General features: G+C 40.7%; 1 protein-coding gene across 2 annotated transcripts in view; it reads right to left on the bottom strand.

Moving 5' to 3' along the window:
- Nucleotides 1-13,571, bottom strand: part of SESTD1 (SEC14 and spectrin domain containing 1) — a 187,768-nt gene that overhangs the window by 149,634 nt on the left and 24,563 nt on the right. The window contains exon 1 of one of the 2 annotated variants that reach the window (XM_089690386.1): nucleotides 9,605-9,676. The exons of the other annotated variant lie outside the window; for it this stretch is intronic. The gene's annotated coding sequence lies outside the window, so the exon portion shown is untranslated. Of the gene's footprint in view, nucleotides 1-9,604; nucleotides 9,677-13,571 lie in introns of those variants that run through there. 2 annotated transcript variants of the gene reach the window in all.

The following is a 13,571-nucleotide window of genomic DNA, read 5'->3' as shown; positions in this document are numbered from 1 at the left end:
TTTCTCACTCATGGTAACATTTTGCTGAGATATATCGATGATGTAGTTCTTGTTCGAAAAGGGAGTGTTGAGGATTTAAATCTATTCATAGAGGAACTGAATTACAACGCAATGAACAGTAAGCTTGTGTCTATGATAGATTTAAAATCTCCTTTCTGGATCTTAACATTAGATATGAGAATGCTAAACTGGCCACAAATCAGAAACCAACGGCAGCAAATACATTATTAGAGGCTGGGAGTCACCACCTATGTTCTCTTATTAATGATATTCGAATTGGTCAATTCCTGCAGTGTCGCAGGAATTGTTCTGATATCAATGACTTTAAGCTAGAAGCACGAGACCTCTATAAGAGGTTTAGAGAGCGTGGTTACTCACATTCCCAAATAAGGAAAGCATGGAACTGAAAGGAAGACACTACTGGCCCCTAAAAAAGATACTAATGAAATGAGTCAAAAATCCCAACCAGTTAGGATGATAACTCAATATGGAGCACAGTGGAAAGAAATTAAAAAGGTGTTAGAAAAACATTGGAGGATACTCATGGAATGCCCTAAACTAAGAAAAATAGTGGGTGACTACCCACAGATGGCGGCGAGGAGAGCTCCAAATCTTGGCGACCTCCTAATCCATTCTGACTATAACCTTATAGAGCAGATTACTTGGTTAACATCACGTTCAAAAGGAATGTTTAGCTGTGGTAAATGTCAGATGTATAGATATGTTGACCGCACAGACATATTTTCAGATTCTGACAATAATGTTCAATACAGAATTCAAAGCCTTATTAATTGTTCTACATCTAAAGTGCTCTATATGTTGATTTGCCCATGTAATAAGATTTACGTGGGGAAAATGAAGAGGCAACTTAAAATACGTATAGGTAAAGATTTTACGGCTATAAAGTCAAAGAATCAGACAGTAACCTGGCTCAACATTTCCTGAAATTCCATGGTAGTAAGTTGGAGGGGACCAAAGTAAAAGGTTTCTATGCCCTTAATTTCCCATTGAGAAGAGGATATTTCCATAGGGAATTGTTAAAACATGAAAAACATAGGATTTATAAACTGAATACTCTGTATCCTAAAGGGTTAAATGTGGAATTAGATCTCCAAGTCTTTCTGCAAAACTAAAAATTGGGATCTTAGGGGGTTTTAACCGGTCCCATGAAATTATTTTCGGTAGTCAAATACCTTGTATGCTAGTATTGCATATTTTCTTTTCTTTTATTCACCCTAAGATTATTATTTAATTTGCCCTCTGATTCACCTAGAAGTGTGTGGAATAATTGTATTGACCGTTTTTAATGAGATACCAATGGGTGTGTTAGCAACATATGATTGACATAAATGGGCAGAGTTGCTTGCTATAAATGATCGTGCTAACTTGTCTCCCATTGGTCCTGACGAAGCTGAGTAAAATACGCCTATCGGCGAAAACGCGGTGACGTCACGGCTGGTAGTGTTCACCGGGTCTACGCACCTTGTTCCGGGCGGTAACACGAGTCACGGCAAATTTCTAGTGCAGACCACTGAGACGGCACACCTATCTGGAGGCAGGGCTCTGCCTATAGGAGTCCCGATATGGCAGCTGCCATACCGATTACCCTCAATAATTTGTCAAACCCTGAAAGGGTGAGCCTTGTTTAAAACTGGCCAAGCAGGTGGTGAGTTGTTACACTCCACTCATACCTGGACAACACAGCACTTCACACCAAGGATACAACAACGCTATACCAATTACCTATTAATCCCATGAGGATTTCTTTAGGATCATCATTGCATGACTTGCATCGAAGTCATTCATACTTAATTAAGTGACCTGCTGAGAAGGTTATGCTTCATCCAGGTTGATCTCAGTGCCTTTATTTTGTCACCACTTTTACACACAGTTTTGAATATTGACTCTGCTTGCCTTGTTCTATTACCAGGAACTGCTTTACCAAGTGACTTATTCCATATCTGGGCCTGTGATAATTCACATATTGTGATAGATTCGGATTTACATCCGTTCCAGCATATTGCCATCATATATACAGTTGGACTATTTGTATTGATTTACAATTCATCTGGTTTACAATTATATCCCGGTGGTGCACCCCAATGTGTTTGCTGTTTTGGCAGAAGACAATTCAGTCATTGCCCATTCAGCATACCATGCATTTTGGCCTAGCCATGATGTCTTATTTTTATATTTATTTTTGTTTTTAGGTTGTATTTTGTATACTGGTCACAGGTGAGGCGATGGCTATTGTGCAGTCTTCATTAAACTGTTTGATACTGCAATTTTGCTAATAAAAGCATTACATGATTACGTGCTGGTATACCGCCTTGCCCTTTATGTAACCACTTTTTTTGTGAACACTCTGTGCACATTGTTCTTTTTTTCATAAGATTTTTTTGGTTACTGGACAGTACCTACTTCATTTAGTGGTACCCACAAACATTTATGCCTTTATTCAGTTTGTTTTCTACAGCTCCTGGGATATGCCTGGTCCTGGATAATCGTAAGATTCCAACCACATATCTACAAAGGTCAATTCATTTAAACTATTACAACTATAAAATAAACACCAGAACAGCTTGCAGAGATGCTGCTTGATAATGATAAGGTTAAGATCTATGTGTTCAACTACTATAAGAACCCCTTCACACCAGTGCACTGCAGTAACGATTGTTGGTGCAGTGCAGTCCATTCTTAATGGCACCCTGCTGCACCTTCCTAGTGCACTGCAACATGCTGTAACTGGCTACCATGTAACACGGTTTTGAAAATTCTGCAGGAGTGATTTTCAGTCTGTTGTGGCTACGTAGGCAGCACTTTCAAATGAATGGACTCCCTTAACGTATTGAGCATTTAACAAACCATGACGGACCAGACTAGTGTTAAAGTATCTATACTACAAACTTTTTTTATTTTGGATAGATTAGGTAAAGGTCAGAACCTCTATCAAGTTTACTGCCATCAGGGACTCAGTTAGATTTCTTCTCACCTTCTGTTCAATAACTGAATGGGCATATTATTCCAGCACTGAAAATCCAACACCAGAACTTCACTCCACCCCATGTTCTCTCCACTAAGTATGCTGGTGAGCTAGCAGATGCCTGTGCATCTGACAATTCTCTAAAGCTCTGGTGTCCAACCTGCAGCCCTCTGACACTTATTGTGCAGCCTTTGGGGACCTTACATACGGTACATTATATTGCCAAAAGTATTGGTACACCCCTCCAAATCATTGGATTCAGGTGCTTCAATCACCTCCATGGCCACAGGTGTATAAAATCAAGTACTTAGGTCTACAAACAAACATTTTTGAAAGAATGGGTCACTCTCAGGAGCTCAGTGAATTCAAGCATGGTACTGTGATAGGTTGCCACCTGTGCAATAAGTTCATCCGTGAAATTTCCTTGCTAGTAAATATTCCATGGTCAACTGTTAGTGGTATTATAACAAAGTGGAAGCAACTGGGAACAACAGCAACTCAGCCACCAAGTGGTAGGCCCTGCAAAATGACAGAGCGGGGTCAGCATATGCTGAAGTGCACATTGCGCACAGAAGTCGCCAACTGTCTGCAGAGTCAATAGCTAAAGACCTCCAAACTTTATGTGGCCTTTAGATTAGCACAACAGTACGTAGAGACCTTCCTGGAATGGGTTTCCATGGCCAAGCAGCTGCATCCAAGCCTTATCTCACCAAGTGCAATGCAAAGCGCCAGATGCAGTGGTGTAAAGCACACCGCCACTGGACTCTAGAGCAGTGGCGATGTGTTCTCTGGAGTGACAAATCATGCTTCTCTGTTTGGCAATTCAATGGATGTGTCTGGGTTTGGTGTTTACCAGGAGAACGGTACTTGCCTGACTGCACTGTGCCAAGTGTAAAGTTTGGTGGAGGGGGGATTATAGTGTTTTTGTTTTTTTTTAAGGGGTTGGACTTGGCACCTTAGGTCCAGTGATGGGAACTCAGCATACCAAGACATTTTGTACAATTTCATGCTCCCAATTTTGTGAGAAGTTTGGGGATGGCCCATTCGTGTTCCAACATGACTGCGTACAAGTGCACAAAGCAAGGTCCATAAAAGACATGGATAAGCGAGTTTGGGGTGGAGAAACTTGACTGGCCTGCACCTAAACCCGGTAGAACACCTTTAGGATGAATTAGAGCAGAGACTGCGAGTCAGGCCTTCTAGTCCAACACCAGTGTCTGACTTCACAAATGCAATTCTGGAAGAATGGTCAAAACATTCCCATAGACACACTCCTAAACCTTGTGGACAGCCTTCCCAGAAGAGTTGAAGCTGTTATAGCTGCAAAGGGTGGCCCAACTCAATATTGAACCCTACAGACTAAGACTGGGATGTGCGTGTAAAGGCAGGCACCCCAATACTTTTGGCAACATAGTGTACATGAATTTGTGCTTCCTATTGCCCTGTAATAGCAGTCACATGTAATGTGCCACCAGTCTCTGATAGCTTTCTGTAGCATTGCACAGTATTACTGAATATTATGAGCAGCCCTTTGGGGAGGTCAGTGGCCCCACTTTAGGCACTGTATATCAAGAAAGTTAACCATCTCTGCTATTAAGTCTATGAGCGTCTTCATATTTAAAGATCAAAAGTAAATTTAAACCCTTCCTAACTAGCCAACATTAAGGCCCCTTTCACACCGACGGTCCGATTGGGTCCGCCTTGCAGTTTTTCAGGCGGACCCGATCCGACCATCCATAGACCTCTATGGACCAGCAGGTGTCAGCAGACAAGTGTATGCTGACACCCGCTGGCATCCGATCCTGTACGCCAAAAACAAAGGGATGGGGATCCGTTCCCCATCTGTCCATCGGATCGGATGACAGTAGGGTGGAAACAGACAGGGTCCGTTTCCATCCAAGCACCCAACAGGAAAAAGCAGGCTGTGTGTGTGTTCGCTCTGCAGCAGCAGAGCGGAGCGGACACAGACCTGTCATCTGCTTGCTCAGCGGGGATCAGCGGAGAGATCCCCCATTGAGCAACAGATCCGCTGGCAGGTCCGCCCCATCTGAAAGGGGCCTTAGCTTCTTAAAGCACTATGCAGTACACAATTGCAATGGATTTTTTTCTCAGACGCAGACAGATAAAAACGGACACAAAGTATTTCTATGGACCAACGGATGTGAATGGATGATTATCCATTTACCATATGTTTACATTTATGTCCGTTACAGTCCTTTTTTTTTTTTTTTTTTTTTAAACAGACAAAGTTCCGTCCAGATCCACTAAAATGGAACGGATGTAAACGACAGCCATCAGTTTACACCCGTTCCGTTTATGTCCATTTTTAGGCATGACATTTTTTTGTTTATAATTTTGTCAAATAGATGTAAACTGATTTAAACTGACCTGAACTAAATGTAAGTGAAAACTGAGCAAACTGACATATGCTGAACTGAAAACTGATGCAAAAACTGATTATGATCAGTAAACTGAATCAGTTTTTTCAAAGAAAAAACTAGACTGAACAGGCGACGCCCATGTGAAAGAGGGCTTACCTATACTCAATGAAGAGACTGGGCTCAGGTGATACACAGAAATGAATATGTTGTACCTGTTTATTTGCACCCATTTGTCCTGCAAATCCTTGTAAAACTCAGATCAAAAGGATTTTTCACAAACACTCACAAAGCAGGGGATGGGGAGCTGCAATTAAACACTATACAAAGAGTTCTGATAGCTGACTGGAGGGAAGGGACACATCCCCCTTCACACAGCGCACAGTCGCTCTTGGTGTCAGGAAAACTTGTCAGACGTGACATATGCAGATACCAGAACTAGACAGAAGACCAGACCAGAAGAGCTAGACAGCAGGGAGAAATGTCAGTTAGTGCTTTGGAGAGAGGCAAGTAAACACTATAGAAATATGTGCTTTGTTCAGATATGTCTGTGCTTTACTTTTTCCATTCAGATATGTCTGAGCTTTACATTTACCATTAAGTGCCTGGTCATATCGGTGCGATTTCAGGTCCGATTTGCAAATTAAAATCGCATCTAATGAACGTGTCCAGTGTCCTAACATGAGATTTGCTGCAGCACATTTTCTAAAGTAGTTCTTGCATTACTTTTTCTGCAGTTTATTCCGATGTCACATACATAGAATATAATGGAAATTGCAAAGCAAATTGTAAGAAATCGTTAAAAATCTTCACAAGTCACAATAAAGTTTTCAGAAATTGCACCTGAAATCGCGCTGAAATCAAACACAAATCGCAGAGCTGTAACAGGTGACCCAAGTTCACTTTTCTTCAATTTTTCCAAGAAAAAAAAAATCCCCAAAGTTTTCCCTCAGCAGCCCACTCCTAGCTCATTTAAATTTGCTAATGCACAGTGAACTCTCTCTCCCCCCTAGCAGTGGTGTCTCACCCTGCCATTTAGCCAGGATGGTGCAAGGTCAACCACCTTACAGCTTTTTGCAGAAAGGATGTAGAAAAAACACAGAAAGGAGAAGTAACCTATTAAAACAGCTTTTGAAACTGTTAAATATTCAATAATATATCATAGTTTAGATCCATTTTAATCCCTTCGCGCCTAAGGGTAAAAAGCAAAGGTTTGCAACTTTGACATGTGTTAATAAAACCGCACATATCAACACAACTACTTTGTGCATCCAGGTGGATTATACCTAGTTTTTTTAGGACAAATTGGGCTTTCATTTGGTGGTAAATGGTAATGGATATCTCCTGATTTTTTTTTATCAAAGGAAAATTTACCAAAAACAGTCGGAAAAAAAAACTGATTTTGCTAAATTTAGTTGTAAATTTCTTGCTACTACCATAAAATACAACTTAAAACCACCCCCAAAAAATTCTCCTGCTCCTGACGATCGCAGCGATACCACATATGTGCATATTAGTTGTTGTTTGTACCCGTCATACAGCCGAGAACTTTCTTTTTATCCTACCAAAAACACAAATAAAAAAAAAATATATATATATATATATATATATATATATATATATATATATATATATATATATATATATATATATACAGTGGGGATCGAAAGTTTGGGCACCCCAGCTAAACATTTGTATTAATGTGCATAAAGAAGCCAAGGAAAGATGGAAAAATCTCCAAAAGGCATCAAATTACAGATTAGACATTCTTATAATATGTCAACAAAAGTTAGATTTTATTTCCATCATTTACACTTTCAAAATAACAGAAAACAAAAAAATGGCATCTGCAAAAGTTTGGGCACCCTGCAGAATTTATAGCATGCACTGCCCCCTTTGCAAAGCTGAGACATGCCAGTGTCATGGATTGTTCTCAATCATCGACTGGGAAGACCAGGTGATGTCAATCTCAAAGGTTTTAAATGCCCAGACTCATCTGACCTTGCCACAACAATCAGCACCATGGGTTCTTCTAAGCAGTTGTCTAGAAAACTGAAACTGAAAATAGCTGACGCTCACAAAGCTGGAGGAGGCTATAAGAAGATAGCAAAGCGTTTTCAGATGTCAATATCTTCTGTTCGAAATGTAATTAAGAAATGGCAGTCATCAGGAACAGTGGAAGTTAAAGCAAGATCTGGAAGACCAAGAAAAATATCAGACAGAACAGCTCGCAGGATTGTGAGAAAAACAATTCAAAACCCACGTTTGACTGCACGATCCCTCCAGAAAGATCTGGCAGACACTGGAGTTGTGGTACACTATTCCACTATAAAGAGATACTTGTACAAATATGGTCTTCATGGAAGAGTCATCAGAAGAAAACCTCTTCTACGTCCTCACCACAAAAATCATCGTTTGAACTTTGCAAATGAACATATAGACAAGACTGATGCATTTTGGAAACAAGTTCTGTGGACCGATGAGGTTCAAATTGAACTTTTTGGCTGGAATGAGCAAAGGTACGTTTGGAGAAGAAGGGGCACAGAATTTAATGAAAAGAACCTCTGTCCAACTGTTAAGCATGGGGTTGGATCAATCATGCTTTGGGGTTGTGTTGCAGCCAGTGGCACAGGGAACATCTCACGAGTAGAAGGAAAAATGGATTCAATAAAACTTCAGCAAATTTTGGATGGTAACTTGATGCCATCTGTGAAAAAGCTGAAGTTAAAGAGAGGATGGCTTCTACAAATGGATAATGATCCTAAACACACCTCGAAATCCACGGGGGATTACATCAAGAGGCGTAAACTGAAGGTTTTGCCATGGCCTTCACAATCTCCTGACCTCAACATAATTGAAAATCTATGGATAGACCTTAAAAGAGCAGTGCGTGACAGACAGCCCAGAAATCCCAAAGAACTGGAAGATTTTTGTAAGGAAGAATGGGCAAAGATACCTCAAACAAGAATTGAAAGACTCTTGGCTGGCTACAAAAAGCGTTTACAAGCTGTGATACTTGCCAAAGGGGGCAGTACAAGATATTAACTCTGCAGGGTGCCAAAACTTTTGCAGACGCCATTTTTTTGTTTTCTGTTATTTTGAAAGTGTAAATGATGGAAATAAAATCTAACTTTTGTTGACATATTATAAGAATGTCTAATCTGTAATTTGATGCCTTTTGGAGATTTTTCCATCTTTCCTTGGCTTCTTTATGCACATTAATACAAATTTTTAGCTGGGGTGCCCAAACTTTCGATCCCCACTGTATATATATATATATATATATATATATATATATATATACGCACATACACACACACTATCTCACAGTACTCACTTTTGTTGCCAGCGGTTTAGACATTAATAGCCGTGTGTTGAGTTATTTTGAGGGGACAGCAAATTTACACTGTTATACAAGCTGTACACTCACTACGTCACATTGTAGCAAAGTGTCATTTCTTCAGTGTTGTCACATGAAGAGATAAAATATTTACAAAAATGTGAGGGGTATACTCACTTCTGTGAGATACTGTATATAGCCTACCCAAGACCAAGGAAAAAAATACTGACCCTGACCTCAACACTAACCCTGGCACTGACATAGATCAAACATTGAACTAGGTTTTTTATTTTTATTTTTTTAAAGCACACTGTTGTCTTTTTTTTTCTCTCAGCAAGGACAGAGAGAGAGAGAGATACAATGTATATTTCTTTCCTCCATTCAAAGGGAAAACATGGGGGAAGGCCTCACAGTGACTGATCACTGAGAGTCAATTAGAGGCAATCACAACAATCAGGTGTCCCAGAATTGGGAATTCCAGATCCCGATCATCCGTTCAGGATCCGGGGCTCTCAGTGAGACCCCGGTCTCTGTGCTGAGGGCGCACACGCAACACAAAGATAGATACGCAAATATGCGGCCCCATGGAAAAAAGCCCAGTCCAGTGGGGCCGCATATTTGTGTACCCTCTGCACCAAGGGGTTAAATAGTCACCTCAATTAACTATATTTAAAAAAAAAAAAAACCCTAAAAAAAAAAAAAAGTGATTGGACTAAAGTGAATGCAGACACCTGCTGCTTCAAAAACATGATCTTATCAGTTATATTTATGGTCTAATTACACAATAAACTAAATACAACAGATAAGAAAACTTTAACAGGGATTGTAAAAAGTCACTAGACTGTCTGCCATCTACGAAAACATTACAAGAAATTGCAAATAAAGAGAAATATTTCAGGTTACCTTTGTACCAATCGTCTTGTCAGTATGCAAGCCACTGTTCTTCTAAGGACTTCTGTACTTGGGCCCATCACATGAAAGTAGTATTGAATAAAGTGGCGTCATGCTAAACTGAATTAACTCTACATCACTCTATAATTTGTTGCTACATTCCTCCTCCTCAGTGTCCACCCTGGAGCGGCCCCAGCCCCTGAGCTCTGGCATGTGGCCAAAAGTCAGGATGATTTTTTTTTTTGTAATGGAGGCCAGCAGCCCAAATGTAACTTGTTGCTTTCATAACCAAAATTTGAGCCATTTAGGTCTGCAATAATATATATTTCAGGTCGATAGCAGGAAAAAGGAATAGGACAATTACATCTTATTTCAGCTTTTCACTTGCTTCTCATCGTTGGTGTGTCATCTCTAAAGAAAGAATGTGGCTCCTATGACACCTGAACAGCAGCAGGCAAGAGAAGAAAACAGTCTCTAGCTGCTTAAGTGTTGCCAGGGTTCTGCAAGAACTATCTATTACTTACCTACCTGTGCCTGAAACTAGAATCTCAGCAAGAGCTACCAATCAAATGAAGTATGTTTACAGATATGGGTTCAGAAGATCTAGACACACTCATTTTTACATTATTCAAAAAGAGAAAAAAAGTGACAACAGCTATACTTGTAAGTTTGGTTTTGCGGTCGACTGCCGCAAGGACAGAAAAAAAAAAAAAAAGTTTCAGAGACAAAGCTAAAAATACAAGACGTCGAGTTTAAATTAACAACACAGAAAATTACACAGCAACCACATGTTATGTCCCACAGAGACCACAAAGAATGACATCATCATACACAATCAAAAAAAGGAAAGAACAACACTTAAAGTGATACTAAACACACACTGTTTAATTTACATCGTTCTTTCTTTTTGATTGTGGATGATGGCCCTGTAATAATTTTAATTTAAAAAAAAACAAAAAAAAAAATGAACCAAGTACCTTTTTCCTGATGGATATACAGCGGTCACATGACCCAGCTCTTTTCCAGCCTGTCTGCAGGGAAACATAAGCAGGAGGAGCTTATAGCCCTCTGCTGCTGGTCACGTGTTCACAATAAAATAAAAAAAACCTTTAGGATACATATTAAAAATTATATCAATAAAATGTTTAAATCGTCATACAAATATATATTTGAAATCAAATCTTCATTATTTTTTGGCAATAACATGGTATTTTTTGGCAACATGATTTCTGCCAGTCACAGGCTGTGTCGTGCTCCTCCAGCCTGTGGCTTAGAATGACAGGGAGGTAAAGTCTCCATCAATCAAGATATAATATGGGCATGAATAAGGAAGGGATGGAGTTAGCTGTCATTTGCCACTGTGTATACACCCACTTGTGTGACAGGGAAGAAATGCTCAGCATAGAAACTCACAGCATATGCAGTAGTTGCCACCACAGCTCTGCAAAATTCTCAACTGCATTGGGGACATAGACAGAATGGAGAGATCGAGAACAGCAGGATCAACAAGGATTTCTGCAGAATACAGAAATCGAATATCATAGTGACTGAGTGAGTATGAACAGCATGTAATATAGCATTTATTGAGTTTTTTTATGTTGTGGGTTTAATGACACTTTAACACTGTAGACAAACATTTTAATAAGAAATGAATATCTATGTCTTCACATTCATTTAGAACAGTGGTCTCCAAACTGCGGCCCCGGGGCCGGATGAGGCCCTTTGCTTGCTTTTATTCGGTCCTTGGGGCATTATTTTCCCCACCATCAGTAACAGTGGGACATAGTTCCCGCCACTGACACCAACAATGGGGCACTATTCCTTCCACTGACACCAATGATGGGGCATTATTGCTCCCACTGACACCAATAATAGGGCACTATTCCGCCTACTGACACCAGTGATAAGGCACTATTCCACTCACTGACACCAATGATGGGGCATTATTCCTCCCACTGACACCAATGATGGGGCATTAGAGAGAGAGATATCATATTATCCCTGTACAAATCATTAGTAACACCTCATCTGGAATATGCAGTTCAGTTTTTGGCACCAATTCACAAAAAGAACATTGGGAAACTTGAGAAAGTACAGAGAAGGGCAACTAAACTGATAAGAGGCATGGAGGAGCTCAGCTATAAGGAAAGATTAGAGGAACTGAATTTATTCTCTCTTGAGAAGAGGAGATTAAGGGGGGATATGATCAACATGTATAATACATCAGTGGTTCACATAGTGAACTCGGTGTAGAGTTATTCACCTTGAGGTCATCACAGAGGACAGACTCTTTACGTCTGGAGGAAAATAAATTTAATCTTCAAACACGGAAAGGTTTCTTCACAGTGAGAGCTGTGAAAATGTGGAATAGACTCCCTCAAGAGTTGGTTCTGGCCAGCTCAGTGGATTGCTTTAAAAAAGGCCTGGATTCTTTCCTAGATACACAGAATATAACTGGATACTAACATTTATATGTAAAGTTGATCCAGGGAATATCCAATTTGCTCTCGGGAGATCAGGAAGGAATTTTTTTCCCACCAGGAGCAAATTTCATCATGCTTTGCTGGGTTTTTTTTTCCTTCCTCTGGATCAACTGTGGGTATAGGATTCTAACTTTTTTTTTCTATGGTTGAACTGGATGGGCTTTTGTCTTTTTTCAGCCAGACTAACTATGTAATTATTACTCCTACTGAAACCAATGATACGGCACTATTCCTCCCATTGATACCAGTGATGGAGCACTATGTCTCCCGTTAATACCAATGTTTTTTCATTGTTTACTCCCACTGATGTCAGGACATTTTCTTCTACCACTGGCCACAGCCCGGTCCCCTAAAGTCTGAAGGACAGTAAACTGGCCCTTCGTTTATAAAGCTTGGAGACCCCTGATCTAGAACACCATAAGGCCTCATTCAGAAGAACAAATGGCGGTGAATAGGCTGCTGGGTTTAGAAAGGGCTATATGCCAGCACTGGACACAGCAGCATTCTGTGTTATTGGTGCATGTAAAATGGCCAGTTAGCATGCAAGTCAAAACACCATGCCTGCACAAAAACTTTCCCTAATCGCATGGTTCCACTCGGATGAGCGGATACATGCCAACATCAGTGGCGCTGGCCATTAATTTGTACAGCGTACAAATCAGACAGTTGCTGCTGCTGCCGTTCGCACGCACTGTAAATGCAGCTGTTCTTCCACCAGCCACCTCTGTGACTGAAGCCTAAAAGATCTTCTATCATATATGAAATGAAAACTGGGCTAACATTGAAAAGAGTTTGTGACAAATCAAGAGTCATGGACTAAATTGTGCCAACTGCTTTAAAGCAAACAAGCTGCACAGGAGGATAGGAAGCCTCCACTGCACATTTACTTCTGATCTGTAATGATTTTGTGCAATTTAGAAAGCTGATTTAAAGTGGAGTTCCAGCCATTTTTATGTTTATTAAAAGTCAGCAGATACAAAAACTGTAGCTGCTGACTTTTAACAAACACACACTTACCCGTCCTGGGGTTTAGCGATGTTCTCACCTGCGCTGTTTCTTTCTCTCCACAGCACCAGCATCTCAACTGTGGGCACCAGGCTGTGACAGCTCACGGCTTCATAGTCGGGTGCCCACTGCACATGTGTGCATTGCACTGCGCAGCCTGATTGGTCTGGCAGTCTTCTGGGACCTGTGAAGGTTCCCAGGAGACTACGGGAGGAAGGAGGGGGCCAAACTTCTGGCTCTGTTTGCCGCAGCGAACTGAGCCACAAGTGGGAGCGGGTACTTGTCAAAACCAGGTACCCGCTCCCCTCCCAAAAGGTGCCAAATATGGCAGCGGAGGGGGTGAGGAAGCAAACAAGCAGAGCTTCAACTTTTGGGTGGAACTCCGCTTTAAATTTGCATGCTGCAAATTAAACGAGGTTAAGTCCTGGAAGGGTTCACTGGAGCATTCAGTGTAACAACAGTGCCATGGTAAGACACATACAACACCGAAG

Source organism: Staurois parvus, unplaced genomic scaffold (genome assembly GCF_062004578.1).
Source record: "Staurois parvus isolate SC_StPar_1 unplaced genomic scaffold, SC_StPar_1.0 ptg000530l, whole genome shotgun sequence".
NCBI lineage: Eukaryota > Metazoa > Chordata > Amphibia > Anura > Ranidae > Staurois > Staurois parvus.
The sequence above is the reverse complement of the archived record's forward strand: the minus strand, read 5'-3'. Positions and strand labels throughout refer to the sequence as shown.